We start from the raw sequence: 16,532 nt of genomic DNA, 5'->3' as shown, positions 1-16,532 counted from the left end.
TTTAACCTCTCTATACTACAGTAGGTATGGTGTTGTAGGATAAGCACTGGACTGCTAACCACAAGGTCTGCAATTCAAACCCACAAACTGCTCCGGGGAGAAAGATGAGGCTTTCTGCTTCTGTAACGATTTATAATACCAAAAGCCCTATACAGGGTTGCTATGAGTCTGAATCGATTTGATGACCGTGAGTTTGGTTTTTGGAGTGAGAGGCTATAGTTAGGAGCCCTGGTATCACAATGGTTAAAGCACTCCCTTGTAACCAAAAGCTTGGTAGTTTGAATCTACCAGCCTCACCTCAGAATAAAGATATGTATGGCACACAACTTCCGTAAAGACTTACAGCCTTGGAAAACTGTGGGGGCAGTTTCACTCTGTCCTATAGGGGGCGCTATGAGTAGGCACTTACTCAACAGAAGTGGGTTTTGTTTGGATTTAGTCTTCAGTTTGTTCAGCTCTAAAATGGACATAAAAACATAGCCTCACCTGAAGGATCAATAAATACTATAAGCATCCCAATCGTGTGGCCATTGAGTTGACCCAAACTCACGGTGACCACACCCACAATGGAACAAAACGTTGCCTGGTTTTTCCCATCTCCACAATCAGTTGTGGACTGAACAATGTTTTGCTATGATCCATAGGTTTCCTTGACTGATTTTCGGAAGCTGATCACCAGGACTTTCTTCCTAGTCTATTTTAGTGTGGATGCTCTATAAAAACATGTTCTTCATCATAACAACATTCAAGCCTCCACTGGCAGATGGTAGTGGCCTCGCATGAGGTGCACTGGCTGGGAAATGAACCCAGCTCTTCTACATAATAGTCAAGAATTCTACCAATTCTACAATATAAAGTTTCAAAAACATGTCCTCGCCTGCAGTAGGTTTCTGCCTACTCAGCAATGATCTAATGGTATAGGACGCTTGTTACATCACACTGGCCGCTCACTTCAGTCTGTCTCTAAGGAAACCAACTCTTTCCATGGGAACCTCACATTACAGGTTCCAAAGGGCTTACATAGCATCTCATTGCTCACAACAGTTTACAAGGCAGGCAGGGGCCCTGGTACCCATTTTACAGATGAAGAAGCTGAGACTCTGAGCTGAATTTGCCCGAGTAGTAAGTAGCAGGGGCCGGTCTGCAAGCTGTCAGCTTCCTGGCTGACATCCTGTCTTCAGCGCTTTGTTCTGGTTTCCTTCCAGATCACGTCTGACTCACTTTTTCCTGACACAAAACCTGAACTGTTGACTCGCCAAAGTTAGAACAAGTAATGCCCGTAGGAGTCATGCTTACCGTTCCTTCTCTCTAACAAGTGAACGTTTTCTCACCACAGATTTCATAGACACTTTCCTACAGAAAGGAGACCTGGTGGTGTAGTGGGCCAACAATTGGGCTGCTATAACCACAAGGTCAGTGGTTCAAACCCACCAACTGCTCTACAGTAGAAAGATGAGGCTTTCTGCTCCCGTAAAGATTTACAGCCTCGGAAGTCCTGTTTAGGATTGCTATGGGTCAGAACCGACTCGACGGCCCTTAACAACAGCAACTCATCAAAAAGGTCCAGTCCACCCAGAGGCATCTCGGAAGAACAGCCTAGCAATCAGTTTCTAGACGATCACAGCCACTGGAAACCCTATTCTGGCACACAGGGGTCACCATAAGTTGAAATAACTTGATTGCAGCTGGTCTGTCTGTTTGTTTGGTGCCAGGCACTGGAAAGGGCAAGGAAGGATCCTCCCTAGAGCTTCAGAGGGAGCACATCTTGCTGTTGAACTTGGAGCCCCCAGAACTGTGAGAGAATGAATTTCTGTTGTTTAAAGACAACACGTTTGTGGTCATTTGCTATAACAGTTACATATAAGGTCGTCGTGATTTGGAGCCAACTCAACAGCAACTTACAACTACAAAGGAAATGCACACACAACCCTTCTTAAAGTCTTCTCCACCCAGAAGGGCAGGGAAGGGATGGAATCCGTACTCTCCCGGGGTATACAGGCTGCCTGCCCTTCACGTTGTTACTGCCATGGGATGGGGGAAGCCGCACGTCCTTCTGAAGCTCAGGAGTGGAGCGTGTACACTCCTGTACACACACAACCACATGGGGAGTTGACTTCTGGTTTGTGCTAAGATTTCTTTATTCTCTGACACAGGTAAGCTGCAGTATGAATTCTCACCAAACCCTTAGGGCTTCTCACTCTTTCTGTCTTTAACCAAGATAGTGTTTCGAGGGGGCTAAGATGAGAAGCCCCATCCTGCGGGCCTGGCAGGACACCGTAACCTGGACTTCTGTAGTATTTTCCACCCTCCTCCCTTGGCTCACTGCTGCTGCTCACTAGACCAGGAGTCCTGTCTTCCTCCCAGCCCTCTTTCAACACTCAAGGGCTATGCTTTTATTCAAAGGGCTCTGGAGTGTTCAGAAAATAAAAAAGGAAAACTACTCCCCAAACACAAATCTCTCACTTCCCCTGCTGGGTAGAGGAGTTGCTAAGAGCGACCTTCCCACTTCCAAGGGCAGCCTGCTGCGATGGCAGATGGTGTGAGGGTATCAGGAGCCAAGTCGCCTGAGAGTGCCATCTCATCCTGCCTTTGCCACCAATCCCCTTGCACAACCACCTCACCCACTGAAGGAGGAGGAACTAGGGCAACACGGTTCCTGATATCCTCCCCAAGGCTAACATTGCAAGATGACCTATTCCCTTCTCTTATACCTGGGAATGTGTCTGGTTCTTTAATCCATTTGCCCAACTTTCGCTCTCCACTACCATACCCCCAGCACTGCAGAGAGCAGTGTTGGCAACTATAAGAAAAACCAGTACTGCGGGCCTAGCGACAGACAGCAGGAGAAACAAGTCCACTCCGTGAGGGAACACAGAAGGGGGAGGCCATTGGCAGAGAAATCAGCTGGAGGAGTTTCTGAAAGGGCAGCTGAATTTAAACAATGACCTGGAGCTGGCCAGGCAGGAAGCCCGGGTGTTCAGGGGATGCCGAGGGTCCAGTAGATGTTGGGTGACGGTGGTGGGACATAGGGTGGTCCCAGAGGGGTAGCCAGAAGAGCAGATGGTGAAGGGAGTCTGGCATCTTCCCTGGAGGCCACAGAGAGCCATGGAGACTCACAGGCAGAGGGTCTGGTGCTCTTACAAAAGCACCATTTTGAGGTGTGGAGTGTTTCTGGGTCACAGGGACATGATTTGGGTGTGTTGACTGGACCACCCAGCCAAGCAGACCACCACCTCATGTTGTCAGCCAGTTTTAGCTGGCTCAGAGAGACCCTCCAGCAGTTTTTCTGTCATCATTTTGATCAACAAATGTGGAGGCCTGATCTCATCTTATTGCCTGTCCTTGAGGTTATAACCATCAGTGTTAGGAAGATAGGATTCATGTTTGGCCCCATAGCTTTGCAACAATGTGCTCCCTCCAGATTATAAATCCTAAGCATGGGCCTGGGAGGTCTAGACTCTTAGACTGATGAAAGTTCTACCACTTACTAGCTGCTTTGCCTCTGTTGCTTTCTGAGACTCAGTCTTCTTACCTCTAAAATGGGCCCAATACCCACCATGAGGATAGATGATCTAAGAGAATTAGAAAATGAGAAATGAGTTAACATGTAAACAAACAATAAACCTAGCATAGTGCCTGACTTCAAGCAGATGCTCAGTCAATGTGTGCTCCCCTTGTTTATGTTAGACATTTGAGGTGGGAACTTGGATAAGATGCTGAGGCGCAGGCATTAGGCGGAAAAGCAGCCATACAGAGGAGCAGCTGGGGCTGTGGGTGGGTGGTGGGTGGTATGATGTGAATGATAGGGTTTTTTTGTCAGATAGCCTACACAACCACTACATGTTCCTGCAGTTAATAGCCCCAGAGCAGGAACGTTTACACTGGCAGACCTGGGTCAGTGTGGGTTTGGGCAACAATCTGACATCAGGGCATCTGGCAAGGTAGCCAGGGCTTTGGCAGCTGAACACTCAGTTGCAGTAGCATCCTCATCAACATGGATGTTCACGGTACTCCCAAGGCACTGGGCTCACCCTTGTTTCCTAGCAACTGCTCTATTTGGGGGAACACTGAGTGTCACAGGGAAGCTGGCTTGAAAGCATACGCAAGCTGGTGGTACTTTCAATGTATACATAGTGCCCCTCTCCCAACATCCCTGCAGTGACCCCCATAAGCCCTCCCAGCCTGGGCCCTGATGCCAACTGCTATCTCATGAGGTGATGTGACCAAACTGGAAGACCTCTATGTGTTAACTCGGTCACCCTCCAGGTCTCTAGGCAGTTTCTAGGACCAGAAACTTGCAGAAAAAGCCCTACCTATTCCCTGGGCCCCCAGGCAAAGCCCAGTTGCCATCTGCTATAGTTCAAAAATAACACCCAACAAAGCACACCTCAGCCTCAACACTCAGGCCTAAGGCTAAACACAGAGGGTATTTTTGACCCATAAAATGCCCTCAAGTCCAGGGTAAAAGGGTCTTCCATGAAATTTCACACCCAACCAACCAACAAAGGTGCTCTAGAAAGTTCCAGGACATGAACACTTGCTGAACTGTGTTCTTTCTCTACTCTAGCAGTTTATTATTGCATCTTCCCCAAATTTATTTTGGGGGAATTAAAGAATTCCGCCAGGGCCAGGCTTCTTGGCCCACGCAGTTGAGCTCAGCTATGTAGTATTAATAATACTAACATATTCGTGTTGTGATTGTACACCCAATTTAAAATGCATTATCCAATTAAGTGAAGAAGGTGTTGCATTCTACTTCCAGGAATATGCGGCCAATGACTCTGTCTTGACCGTTCTGCCTTAAACCCTCTCCAATTAAATAAAAATTGTTTGGTACATTGTGAGGACAAGCTGGGATGTTGCTGTGGAGACGGGAGGATTTCTCATCATATCACCATTTTCATCTCTTGATGAGAAAGGAGCTGGCAACACTTCCAGCCTCCTCCTGGGATGATGTTCACCGCCAACAACAATAAAGACAAAAGCTCCGCTGGATGGAAAAGGAACACGGATTGTATGAGCTTCCAGGTCTCTTCTTGCAGCAATCTAGAAAATTCATGCTCCTTACAAGTAAGGATGGTAAGATTTAGGCTAGCTTACTTCAGACATGTCAGGAGGAGGACCAATTGCTAAAAACTTCATAAAGAAGAGGATCAGCGAAAGCAAGTGAAATCCTTAACAAGGTGGATGGTCACAAGAGTGGATTCAAACATACCAATGGGGGTGGTGTAAGACTGGACAACATTTCATTTTGTTATACCTGAGGTCAAGGAGCTCTAGTAGCATAATGGTTACGAGTCAGGCTGCTAACATCGTCAGCAGTTTGAAACTACCAGTTATTCCATGAGAAAAAGATGAGGCTTTCTGCTCCTGTAAAGATTCACAGCCTCGGAAACCCTGTGCAGACTCACTATGAGTCAGAACTGACGCCACGGCACACAGCCACGACTGTATCTGAGGTGGCCATGAGTCCAAGACAACTCAATGGCAGCTAATGACACAGAGTCTATGTAAGAGACAGCTGCCCAACTTAGACCACCACCAGATACCACCCTCTTCCCTTTCCACCTGAGAGCAGTTCTAAAGAGGGGCCTGTAAACAGAGATGCAGACAGTGTGATAAGGCCAAGTTATCTAGCAGAGAAAAATGGATTTATGGTTAAGTGGCAGAAAAAGCTCAGGGCTAGGAGGGGTCAGAGTGGAAACTTCAAGAATACAAGGATACCAAACCATAGCCACCAAGTCAGATCCCACTCTAGCCCTATAGTACAGAGCAGAATCGCTCCAAAGGCTTTCTGAGACTGTAAATCTTCATAGGAGCAGACAGTGTCAGCTCTCTCCCATCTCTGGTGGGTTTGAATCACCAACCTTTTGCCTCATGACTTAACCCATTGTGCCACCAGGGCTCCTTAAGAGGGGTAAATATTTTTATTTCTAAAATACAAATCTAATTGTGGTGCTATTTTGTTTATGACCCTTTATTGGTTCACCCGTGCCCTCACTATATTGTTCCAACTCTTCTAGCATGATCTACAAGGCCCTAGAGGCATGGCGGCTTCACTGCACCACACATAAAAAACACAAGATTCCTCACTGGACAAATAAACATCAAGATAAATGGAGAAAAGATTGTAGTGGTCAAAGACTTCATTTGTTCAAATCAACCAGCAACACTCATGGAAGCAGCAATCAGTCAAGAAATCAAATGACGTATTGCATTAGACAAAGAACAAAATTATTCAAGAACAAAGATGTCAGGTTGAGGACTAAGGTGTGCCTGACCCAAGCCATGGTATTTTTAGTAACCTCATATGCGTGTGAAAGTTGGACAGTGACTAAGCAACACCGTACGTAGAAGATGAATTTGAGTTATGGTGTTAGAAGAAAATTCAAAGTACTATGGATCACCAAAAGAATAAATCAATTTGTGTTGGAAAAAGTACAGCCAGAATGCTTCTTAAAAGTCAGAATGGCAGACTTCATCTCTCGTACTTTGGGGACATTGTCAGGAGGAACCAGTCTTAGAGAAGGCCAGTTATGAGTCAGTACCAACTCAATGGCCCCTAACAACAATAACAACAGCATGGAAAAACAGGGTTCATTTCCACTCAGTGTACCTCATGTGAAGCCACCACTTCTCTGTCAGCGGAGGTTTGCATGCTACTAAGATGCTGAACAGGCTTCAGCAGAGCTTTCAGACTAAGACAGATGAGGAAGAAAGGCCTGGTGATCTACTTCTGACCAATAGATAAAGAGCATCCTATGGAGCACAGTGTCCCCACCCAATTGTGGGGAAGGTACAGGACCAGGGAACATTTTGTTACGTTGTATATGATGAGTCAGGGGCCAACTCAATGTCAGTGAACAACAGCCAGGCTGTGCTCCAATCCCCACTCACTTTTCTAATCTTATCTCTTTCAGCTTTATTTCCTAAATAAATACTCCATGTGGCCCATCCATGCTTGAGAACGATAAACCTTTTACAGTTCCCTGCCTTTGCAAATACCGTTCCCTATCTTGGTCATGAAGTCCCCTTCCTAAGCTTTATTCAGCCTGCAAAACTCAACCTCTTTCTTCAAGATCTGGCTCAAATGTCTTGTCGTCTGGAAACCTTCTTTCTGCCTTCACTTCCTTCCATTCGGTCCTGGAAGCATTGTGGGCAAGCGTTGTTCCAATTTTATTATCAGTTTGCAGGTCTGTCCCCACAAGCAGCTACTGAGCTATTCAAGGTGTGTGAGTGTTATGTTTGCTAATGAACAGCTGGCCAGCTGAAGAAATGGCAGAAATGAAAGGGTCAAATCAAGAGGACACAGATGTGTAACTTACACAGTAGGGGAAAACCAGACTGTATTCAGGAAGTGCACTCCAAAAATTCCTCCTACCAATTAGACTTGGGCCAATGAGGTGCGTCTGCAGTTATCAATAGGTTACAGGCAGGCTCTGAGGGCCAACCCCTCCCTAACATGAAAGACTGAAAAAGTGTTTCTGCCCAGCACTGTTAAGAGGTGAAAAAAAGGTTAAACTTGTTAACCTTCTGGAAGACTCCATTTTAAACCTAAAGGGGGAGGTAGGGGACTGGAGTGGAAACCCTTACCAAAAAGTTCAAACAACTACAACCAACAAACCCATTCCTAAGGCTTCAATCGAGACTGAGGAAAAGAAACTGTTTGGTGGAAGGAGGTTCTGAAATGCCCAGGTACAGACTATATGTCCTGTGTAGATCTGTTTCACCAGTTCCCACCGAGCAATCCAATGTGCTCCACAGGTTTTCACTGGCTGATTTTTCAGAAATAATTCTCCAGGGCTTTCTTCCGAGGTACCACAGGGTAGACTTTCAGTTAACCAACTGCACCACCCAAGGACTGGATTCAGGTCTGCACTGCCTGAGTTTCTAGTCCTCAAAGACTCAGGGGCAGATGTCTTATCATTGCCTGCAGTTCCCTGAGTATTATGCCATGGGAATAAAACATGGTACTTTCTGGACTGAGGAATCATTCCACTCTTGGAATTCTATCTGGGTTGGTCCTGCAACATCTTTAAAAGCTTTAAGTGGGGAAAGTAGGTACTTGACAAAACCCTGCTCCCTCTGCTATTCCTAAAACCTGTGGAATGGGCCCACAGAAATGCCGATGTACAACGGATGCTAAGCTCACCCACGGCTAGCCCAGTGTGGGTGCCATCAGAGTCAGCCTAGCTTCCCATTAACATCGCTTGTCCAGGTCAGGGATCGGATGTGTTCCCAGCAACTCTGAACCACTCTAAGGTCAGGGTCAAGTTGTTCACCTTTGTCTCCACCTCAGGAAGCCACTATAGTGCCTAACACACAGTGACACATCATGACACATCATGACATACACCTGGTGTGAAATCTCGTTTCATACCTGGCTTTGAATCCACTTCATACCTGCTGTTTAATCTAGTTGCTATGCATATCATAGGGAACAGCTTTCTATAAGGATTTGCTTTATTTCTAAAGCTCTCCCATTCAGTGTAATTTTGAAAATCTAAATGAAAGCCCAACACTGTATGAATTACACAAGGGAATGTTAAAAGTATTACTACTAGGGTTCCGGGGTCCTGGTGGGGGGTTGTAGCACAAGCACTCAACTACAAGCTCATTCTGAACCACAAGGTCGGTGATTCAAACCCATCAGTTGTTTCCTGGAAATCCTATACAGGGTCACTATGAGTCAGAACTGACTCGATGGCACTTACCAACAACTAGAGTTCAAGTTTACACATGCACGAAGTTACTTCCAACAAAGTGCCTAAATATGTCTCTGTGATCAGTAGATGGAGGCATCAAGCTCTCTCACTAATATACTTGTTTTAATCTCCTTAGGGTGCCTTCAAAAAAAAAAAAAAAACTTCCAAGCAAAACAGTGGCTTCCAAGGAGATCTGCTGATCAGTTCAATTCAAGGCAGAGAAGTCAGCTCAGAAAGTTACAGTGACTGTTTGCTGGGATCCCCCAAGAGTTATCTTGATAGATTTTCTTGAAGGACACAGGATGATCCCAGGGGCTTATTAAGATAAAGTTTCAAGAAAACTGAAATGAGAAAAAGGCCAGGAAAGTCTTGCCTAGGATTTTTTTAAAATCATGACATGCACCTGGTTTTGAGGATCGTAAGGCTGTCTTGTATGAACTTTGTTGGGAAACCTTCTCTCATTCACCTTAGAGCCCTGATCTTACCCCTTCAGACTGCCTTTGTTCCCAAAATTTGAAGAACATTTGAAAGGGACACAATTTGAGTCCTCTGAGGATAAAAAAACTGCCATTTTGATACAGTATAAACTGAAGAGTAAAGAATTATTTAAGGAAGGGTTGTTGTTGTTAAAGTTTCATCGAGTCGGCTCCGAACCGTAATGACCCTGTACAGGGTTTCTGAGGAGCAGCTGGTGAGCCTGAACCACCAGCCTTACAGTTCGAATGGCTTTGCAGTCTGATGCGTTAGCCCACAGAGCCACAGCAGGGATGAAAATGTTGCCTTCAGAGGTGTCTAGATCTAAATGGAGGATATATTAAGGAGTAACAGCTTCACATTTTGTTATTTTTGTCTAATAAAGGTTTCTATGATTTTGTAGCAATATTTTTAAGCTTATCCTCATATGTACAAGGAGGCTTCAAAATGTTTTTGGAAAAATTCCATTCTTTTTTAACACCATTTTTCTATGAGCCTTCTGAAGCCCCGCCCCCTCATACGTACACTAAGGCAGTGATTATATTTTAAGTTCAGCACTTATTACATGGTAACTTTCAGTATATAAATGATCCATATCTGGATAAGGTACCCTGGTGGCATAGTGGGTTACACACTGGGCTGTTAACTGCAAGGTCAACAGTTCGAATACAACAGCCTTTCTGTTGGGAGAAAAGATGAGATTTTCTGTTCCCGCCAAGATTTACAGCTTTGGAAACCCTATCCTCCATGGTACACAACCCTTTGTTTGTTCATCCATTTGTTCATTGATTCAACATTTACTGAGCAGCTAATATCTACCAGACCAGGTGCAGGATACCAGAACAGCAGCAGAGGTTAAGCCAGAAGACTGTCAGAAAACACGGTTGTGTAAAGAAGTTGTTGTTAAGTGCAGTTGAGTCGTTTCCGACTCATAGCTATCCTGTATAAAGTTTCCAAGGAGTGGGTGGTAGGTCTGAACTGCCAACCTTATGGTTCACGCCAACCTTGTGGTCCAGTGCTTATCCTGCATCAACACACCAGAACTCTGTGTAAAGAAGACAGCTATGTTAACATCATTAAGATGCTCTGCGGTAAAAAGTCATGAGCAAGGATTAAAGTTTCACACAATCTTGCGGGGTGGGGGTGGAGCAGGGCAAGGTGCTATTATTACCCACACTTTCCAGTGAATCAACAGAGACTCGGATCGGAGACTGAGCGACAACCAGACCTAACCTCAATGGATCAAACTTCATAACGGATGCTGGCCACTAATGGAGCTTCCACAGGGGTGCATAGAGAACATGGGATCTTGGATTCCAGGGATCAAGGAAGAGTCATTTAAATATTAAAGCATCTAAGTAGCTAAATTTCCAGAACAACTTAAATACAGGCCGGCCTCAGAAACAGTGCAGAGTTAGTTCTAGACCAACGTAATAAAGCAAGTTGCACACATCTTTTGGCTTCCCAGTGCACATGAAAGTTATGTTTACACAAGACTGCAGTCTGTCAAGTGTACAGTATAAAAAGTCTGAAATACTGTGAGAATTACCAACACAGAGACACATAGTGAGCACATGTCAAGAAAACAATGCCGAGAGACTTGCTTGACGCAGGGTTGCCATGCCTTTAAATGGTAGAAAACACGGTATCTGAGGAGTACAATAGTGCACAGCACAATACACCAAGGTATGTCCACCTCTAACATGATCAGGCAGCTGTGCGAGGAAACTGTGGTCACCCAGAGTGCTCCTGGTCACTCCGGAAGTGGGTCCTCCTTCCCTGTGTCTGCATGGGAAAGCAGGACAAGGAATTTTATTTCCTTTTACACTTGTCTCAATTCTTCAAATTAGCCACAGGGAAAACATTATCTGTATTATCATGCTAGAAGTCCTGGTGTGGCACTGTGGGATCAGCAATGGACTGCTAGCCATAAGGTCAGTGGTTCAAACCTACCAGCCGCTTCTTGGAAACCCTATACAGGGTCACTATGAGTCGGAACTGACTCCATGGCACTTAACAACAACATTATCATTCTGGCTAATGCTTATGTAAGGGAGTCTCTGGGTGGCGCCGGTCATTAACATGCTCAATAACTCGTGGGATGGTTGACAATTTGAACCAATCCAGAAATGCCTTGGAAGATGGACATGTGGTCTGCTCCTGGAAGGTCACAGTCATGAAAAATCTCCTCTGACATACATGGAGTCACCGTGGGTGGAAATCAACTCAAAGGCAGCTAACAACAACGTTTCTGCAGCACTTACCATGTGCTAGGCACTGTTCTTAATGCCCAGTAATAATCACGGCCCCTCAGTATTTATGGTCACAGTGGTAGCTGGGGGCTGTGGAGTTGATTCCAACTTATAGAGACCCTGCCGAGGGTTCCCAAGGCTGTAAATCTTTACAGGAGCAAAGAGCCTCATCGTTCTCTCAAGCAGCGACTGGTAGATTCGAATTGCTGACATTGCAGTTAGCAGCCCAGCTCGTATTCCATTCACTACACTACCAGGGATCCTGGGTTTCTATAAATTCCACTATTAACACCCATTTTACAGAAAGGAAGCAGAGACCTAGCTAGATCAGTTAAACTGCCTATGGTCATGTAGCTGAATTCAAACCCAGACAATCTGACCCAGAGTCCATTCTGCTAACCAACTTATTATTAAAACCAGAAGGAAAAAACCCCAGCGTTTTCTGAGGAACAATCATTAAAACGTCCATGATAACCTGCAACCCCAGCGTTTTCTGAGGAACAATCATTAAAACGTCCATGATAACCTGCCACCGTAAACCAGACCCGTTTTCCTCTGAAGCCTTCTGCTAAGTTTTGCACACATGTTCCACTTTCTGTTTTTTAATCTCTTCTCATTTTTAATACTCTGGAATGGGCTAAAAATATGACACATACCATATAAAAATGATGGCCTCATGCTTTGTCTATCCTGACAGGAAAATTTCCCTATTAGGATACACCACGGGGATGTGCAGTTTCAGCCAAGAGTGAAGAGCTGATCGCTAGCAAGGATAGGACAGACAACAGAAGAAGAAGCCATTAAGTCTGAGTTCACTGTATTAGGGAGTTGTCCAGTTTCTGTCACTGGCAGAGCACACCCGGGAGAAACGTGAGAGGGGAGGGACGAGGAAGAAAGAGATCAAGACAATCAGGACTCCAAGAGGCAGGAGGTCAATTTGCTGGGTACCAGGCAACCATAAAAAACTCTTGTGATACAGGGCAAGGCCACGTACCCCGAAACCAAACAAACTCAATCCCACTGCCATAGAGTTGATTCTGATGCATAGTCACCTTATCAGATAAAGTGGAAATGCCCTTTAAACCTTCACAGAGGCAGACTGCCTCACCTTTCTCCCGTGGAATGACTGGTGGGTTTGAACTGTTGACCTTCTGGGCAGCAGTCGGGCTCTCAACCTCTGTGCCACCAGGACTCCTCCTACTTGTACCTGCGCTTCAGCTTCACATAGAGCCTCATCCAATTTGTCGCTCAGGTTAGAGTCTGGACCATATAAACTCACCATTTATTGTGGGTCAGAACTGAGGTAGGATACGGGCAACTTCACGTGGTTCAGATTATATAGACGTAAGGATAACACTGAAAGAAGAAAGTGTTCCTCATAAAAGCTAACATAACTGGATTTTGTAACCTTCCTTTGACATCTCTCTTCTGTCCACTGTCTCCTCCCCTATTTCACCCTTCCCATTTCTGTATTCCTCTCTTCTCCTTCTTCCCCCTTCCCTTTCTTCTTCTTCCTCATGTCTCCTTTCCTTCACCTCAAGTGACAACTAGCTGAAAAGTTGGTGGTTCAAACCCACTGAGAGGAACCTTGGAAGACAGCTCTAATGTCAGTCTATTCCCAAAATGTCACAACCTTGGAAACCCTATGGGTCTTCCCGAGTCTGAATCACCTGGACAACAATGAGCAACAGCAGCAATGATCCATCTTAAGGTTCTTGGGTGGTATAAAGGATTTTCACTGCACTAGCAACCATTCCTCTGACAGTTTGCTGTACTGTGGGGACGTGTGTGTTGCTTTGGTTCTGGAAGCTAGGCCACCGGTATTTTAAATACCAGCAGGGTCACCGATGGAGAACAGGTTTCAGCTGAGCTTCCAGATGAAGACAGATTAGGAAGAAGGAGAGACAGACTACTTCCAAATATTTAAGTCACTGAAAACCGTATGAATGAATAGCAGTGGAACACTGGAGCACCAGAATATTGAATATTGAGCCATGATGAAAGTTGGAAGTGCTTGGTAAAGTGAAGGGTCAGTGACAAAGAGAAAGACCCCTAGGAGATGGATTGGCACAGTGGCAAGAGCAACTGGCTCAAGTGTAGGTAGATTGTGAGATTGGTGCAAGAGTACAAGGTGTTTTGGTCAGTTATGCGTAAGATCGGTATGAGTCAGTACTGACTCGATGGCATCCAGCAACAAACAACGACAACAGTCACGTAAACACTGGTATTTCAACCCACCCAGTGGCATCATGCAAGAAAGGCCTGGTGATAGGCTTCTTTGAAGATTACATCCAAGAAAACCTTATGGGTGGAGCACTTCGAGTCTGTAACACCTGGGGTTGCCCTGAGTCAGAATCAATTCAATGGCAATGGATTTGCTTGGTTGGTTGGTTGCTTTCCGTGACATCTGAGAACAATTCATACGACAGTTCCAAACTGCTGGCTGTATGTGCATGAGAGATGTAAATATGTGCTGAAGAAGGAACTTAGAGCATTTACTCTCCTGGTGGTCAGACCTTTATGACTTGGGGAGACAAGGAACAACCCTACCAGGTTTGCCAGGGAAGGCCGTGTCATGTTAATTCTGACTCACAGCAACCCAACATGTTACAGAGTACATCTGCTCCATGGGATCTTCTTTACTTTAATTTCTATGGGGAGTCCTGGTATGGCACTTTCGGATAAGCAGTGGACTTCTAACCACAAGGCTGGCTGTTCAAACCCATCAGCTGTTCCTTGGAAACCCTATGCAGCATTGCTATGAGTCTGAATTGACTTGATGGCACTTAAGATCAACAATCTTCATGGGATCAGATCAGCAGGCACTTTCTCTGTGGTGCTGCCAGATGGCTTGAAACTGTCAATCTGTAGGTTAGCAGTTAAATGCAAACTATTTGTAACACCTCTTGATAATAAGCAATAATTTCTTAGGTTGTAATGACCTTTGCTTACATGGATCTCAAATGTTCAGAGGCCAAGACAATGGGTAATCCAGAAGGGAGTGTGGGTGTCCTTCAGGCTAGGAGAGTGAGCTGGCCTCCACACCTAACTCCACCACTACTGGGCAGTTTTCTTGATCGAAGCCTCAGAATCTCTACCTGCAGAATGAGGCCTATGACATCAGTAGCTGGCTCACTGGGGCATTGTCCCATTTGAAGGAGATTGGTTGTTGTTGTTAAGTGCCGTCAAGTTGGTTCTGACTCACGGTGACCCTGTATAGAGTTCCTGAGGAGCAACTGGTGGGTTTGAGCTGCCAACTTTGTGGTTCTCAAAGTCCAGTGCTGATTCTATAGCGCTGCACAATACCTAGGATCCTGGTATGACACTGTGGGATAAAGCACTAGACTACAAGCTTGATTTGAACCACAAGGTTGGCAGTTCAAATTCACCAGCTGCTCCTTGGAAACCCTAGACAGGGCTTCTCTGAGTCAGAACAGACCGCACTTAACAACAGAATCCCTAGGGCAGACCCTTGGATACAGAAAGTATGCAAAACATAATTGAATGTGTTGACTAAAGACTGCGAGCCGGCTTTCTCTAGAGATTTTTAAAACCCACCCAGGGGAGATCAGGTGTAGTCTAAACAGCACTGGTGTGGCCAATCGCTGGAGTCATTTCCAGCCCACAATTTCTGTCTATGCTTTAGGAACACACTCACTAGTCCCAAGTCCAGGCCACAAGAAGAGGTGCACTGAGTCACAGACATGGAAGTGGGACCTCTTTGACCCCTTGATTTAAAACAATGAAATTATCATTTTTTTCAGTCTCAAAGCTTTGCTTTCAGGCATTCTGCCAGCAGGCAAGACGACGGCTGGTTTCCTTCCGAGGCCCCAATTCCCATTGTGTAACTTAGAACCTGGGGAAAAATGCTAAACAATAAACCATCTGCGAGGCTTTCAGACAGTGCAATTGGCAAGCAGCGCTTTTATATCCTACGAGAACTTTGCATTAAGTCAGGATTAATTAATTGCTGCATTAAAAGAAAGCACCTTTAGCATTTTAGTGACATAATCATATGCAATTACAATCGTATAAAGGAACACTTTATAATTAATGAAGTCTCTTCACTTCCTGAAGTGTATAATCCTTATGTCTTAAATTCCAAAGAGGCTGGCAAAAGGAAGGGACTAAATATAGATCAGGAACTAATATTTAAATCAGTTTTTAATTCACCTTTCAATGTGAATAGTCCAACCAGAACAAAAGCTTACTATTATTATGGCTGCTAGTCTAGGATGCTAAATATTCAGCAACAACAAATTCAAACAGAAATGGTCAATGATTACAGGCCTGAAGTGGCCAATCCCTAAAATTGTGAGAATTTTGTAGGCACTGTTAACTGCATTTTTAGAAATGCATTAAAACTCACCTCAACTATCCTGGGATTGACAACTTAGCTGCATTACCACTACACAAGACACTCTCCTTCAGCTCCACGTCTTAAACATTGAAAACAGCCTTTCTTCTAATTAAAGGGGGTTTCCCATGAAGTTTCAAACATGTGCCACTTACCAAGCACTGTTCAACTTCACAGCAATTCTGAGGTTGCACTATCATTATTCCCATTTTATAAATGAGGAAACGGGGCACCCATTTGTTAATATAACTTGCTCAAACTATCAAAAAGCCCAAATGAGGCCCAGTATCTTCGAGTTACTAGTTCCAAGTGACAGCATTCCTCAGGAAAGTCCCATCTGAGTGAACTGCAATCAGACGCTGTAAACCGACTTTCTAGATTTTAGCATTCATCTGTTACTCAAGCAACCAAAGATCAGGGAAACCCCAAACCTTCCCTACATGTAATTTCTGTTTTTTAGTAAAGTTCTTCAGCAACTAAGCGCGGGCTTCATGAAGTTCATGGAAATTTTCCATTATCTTTTCATTCCATTTTTCCACAAACTTTTGCAAGCCCCCCCTTGTAAAGATGGAAATGCAGAGGGAACAAACTTTGATTCACGTTAATAACCCCTAAATGACTTCCAAGGGAAAAGAAAAAAAATCCCTCTAGCACAATTTTCCTTAAAAGAATGTCTGCACAAATGGACTCTTGTTTCATTTTTCCAATTTGATCCATAGTGCACTGTATTTGTTTTCATCTAGG

At 44.8% G+C, this 16,532-nt stretch overlaps 1 protein-coding gene across 1 annotated transcript in view; it reads right to left on the bottom strand.

Moving 5' to 3' along the window:
* ELK3 (ELK3, ETS-domain protein (SRF accessory protein 2)) overlaps window positions 1-16,532 on the bottom strand; it is a 104,386-nt gene that overhangs the window by 40,447 nt on the left and 47,407 nt on the right. The gene's annotated exons all lie outside the window — the stretch shown is intronic.

This window comes from Chrysochloris asiatica, unplaced genomic scaffold (assembly GCF_000296735.1).
Source record: "Chrysochloris asiatica unplaced genomic scaffold, ChrAsi1.0 scaffold00174, whole genome shotgun sequence".
NCBI lineage: Eukaryota > Metazoa > Chordata > Mammalia > Afrosoricida > Chrysochloridae > Chrysochloris > Chrysochloris asiatica.
Note: the sequence above shows the minus strand (reverse complement) of the source record. Positions and strands in the feature narration are given on the sequence as shown.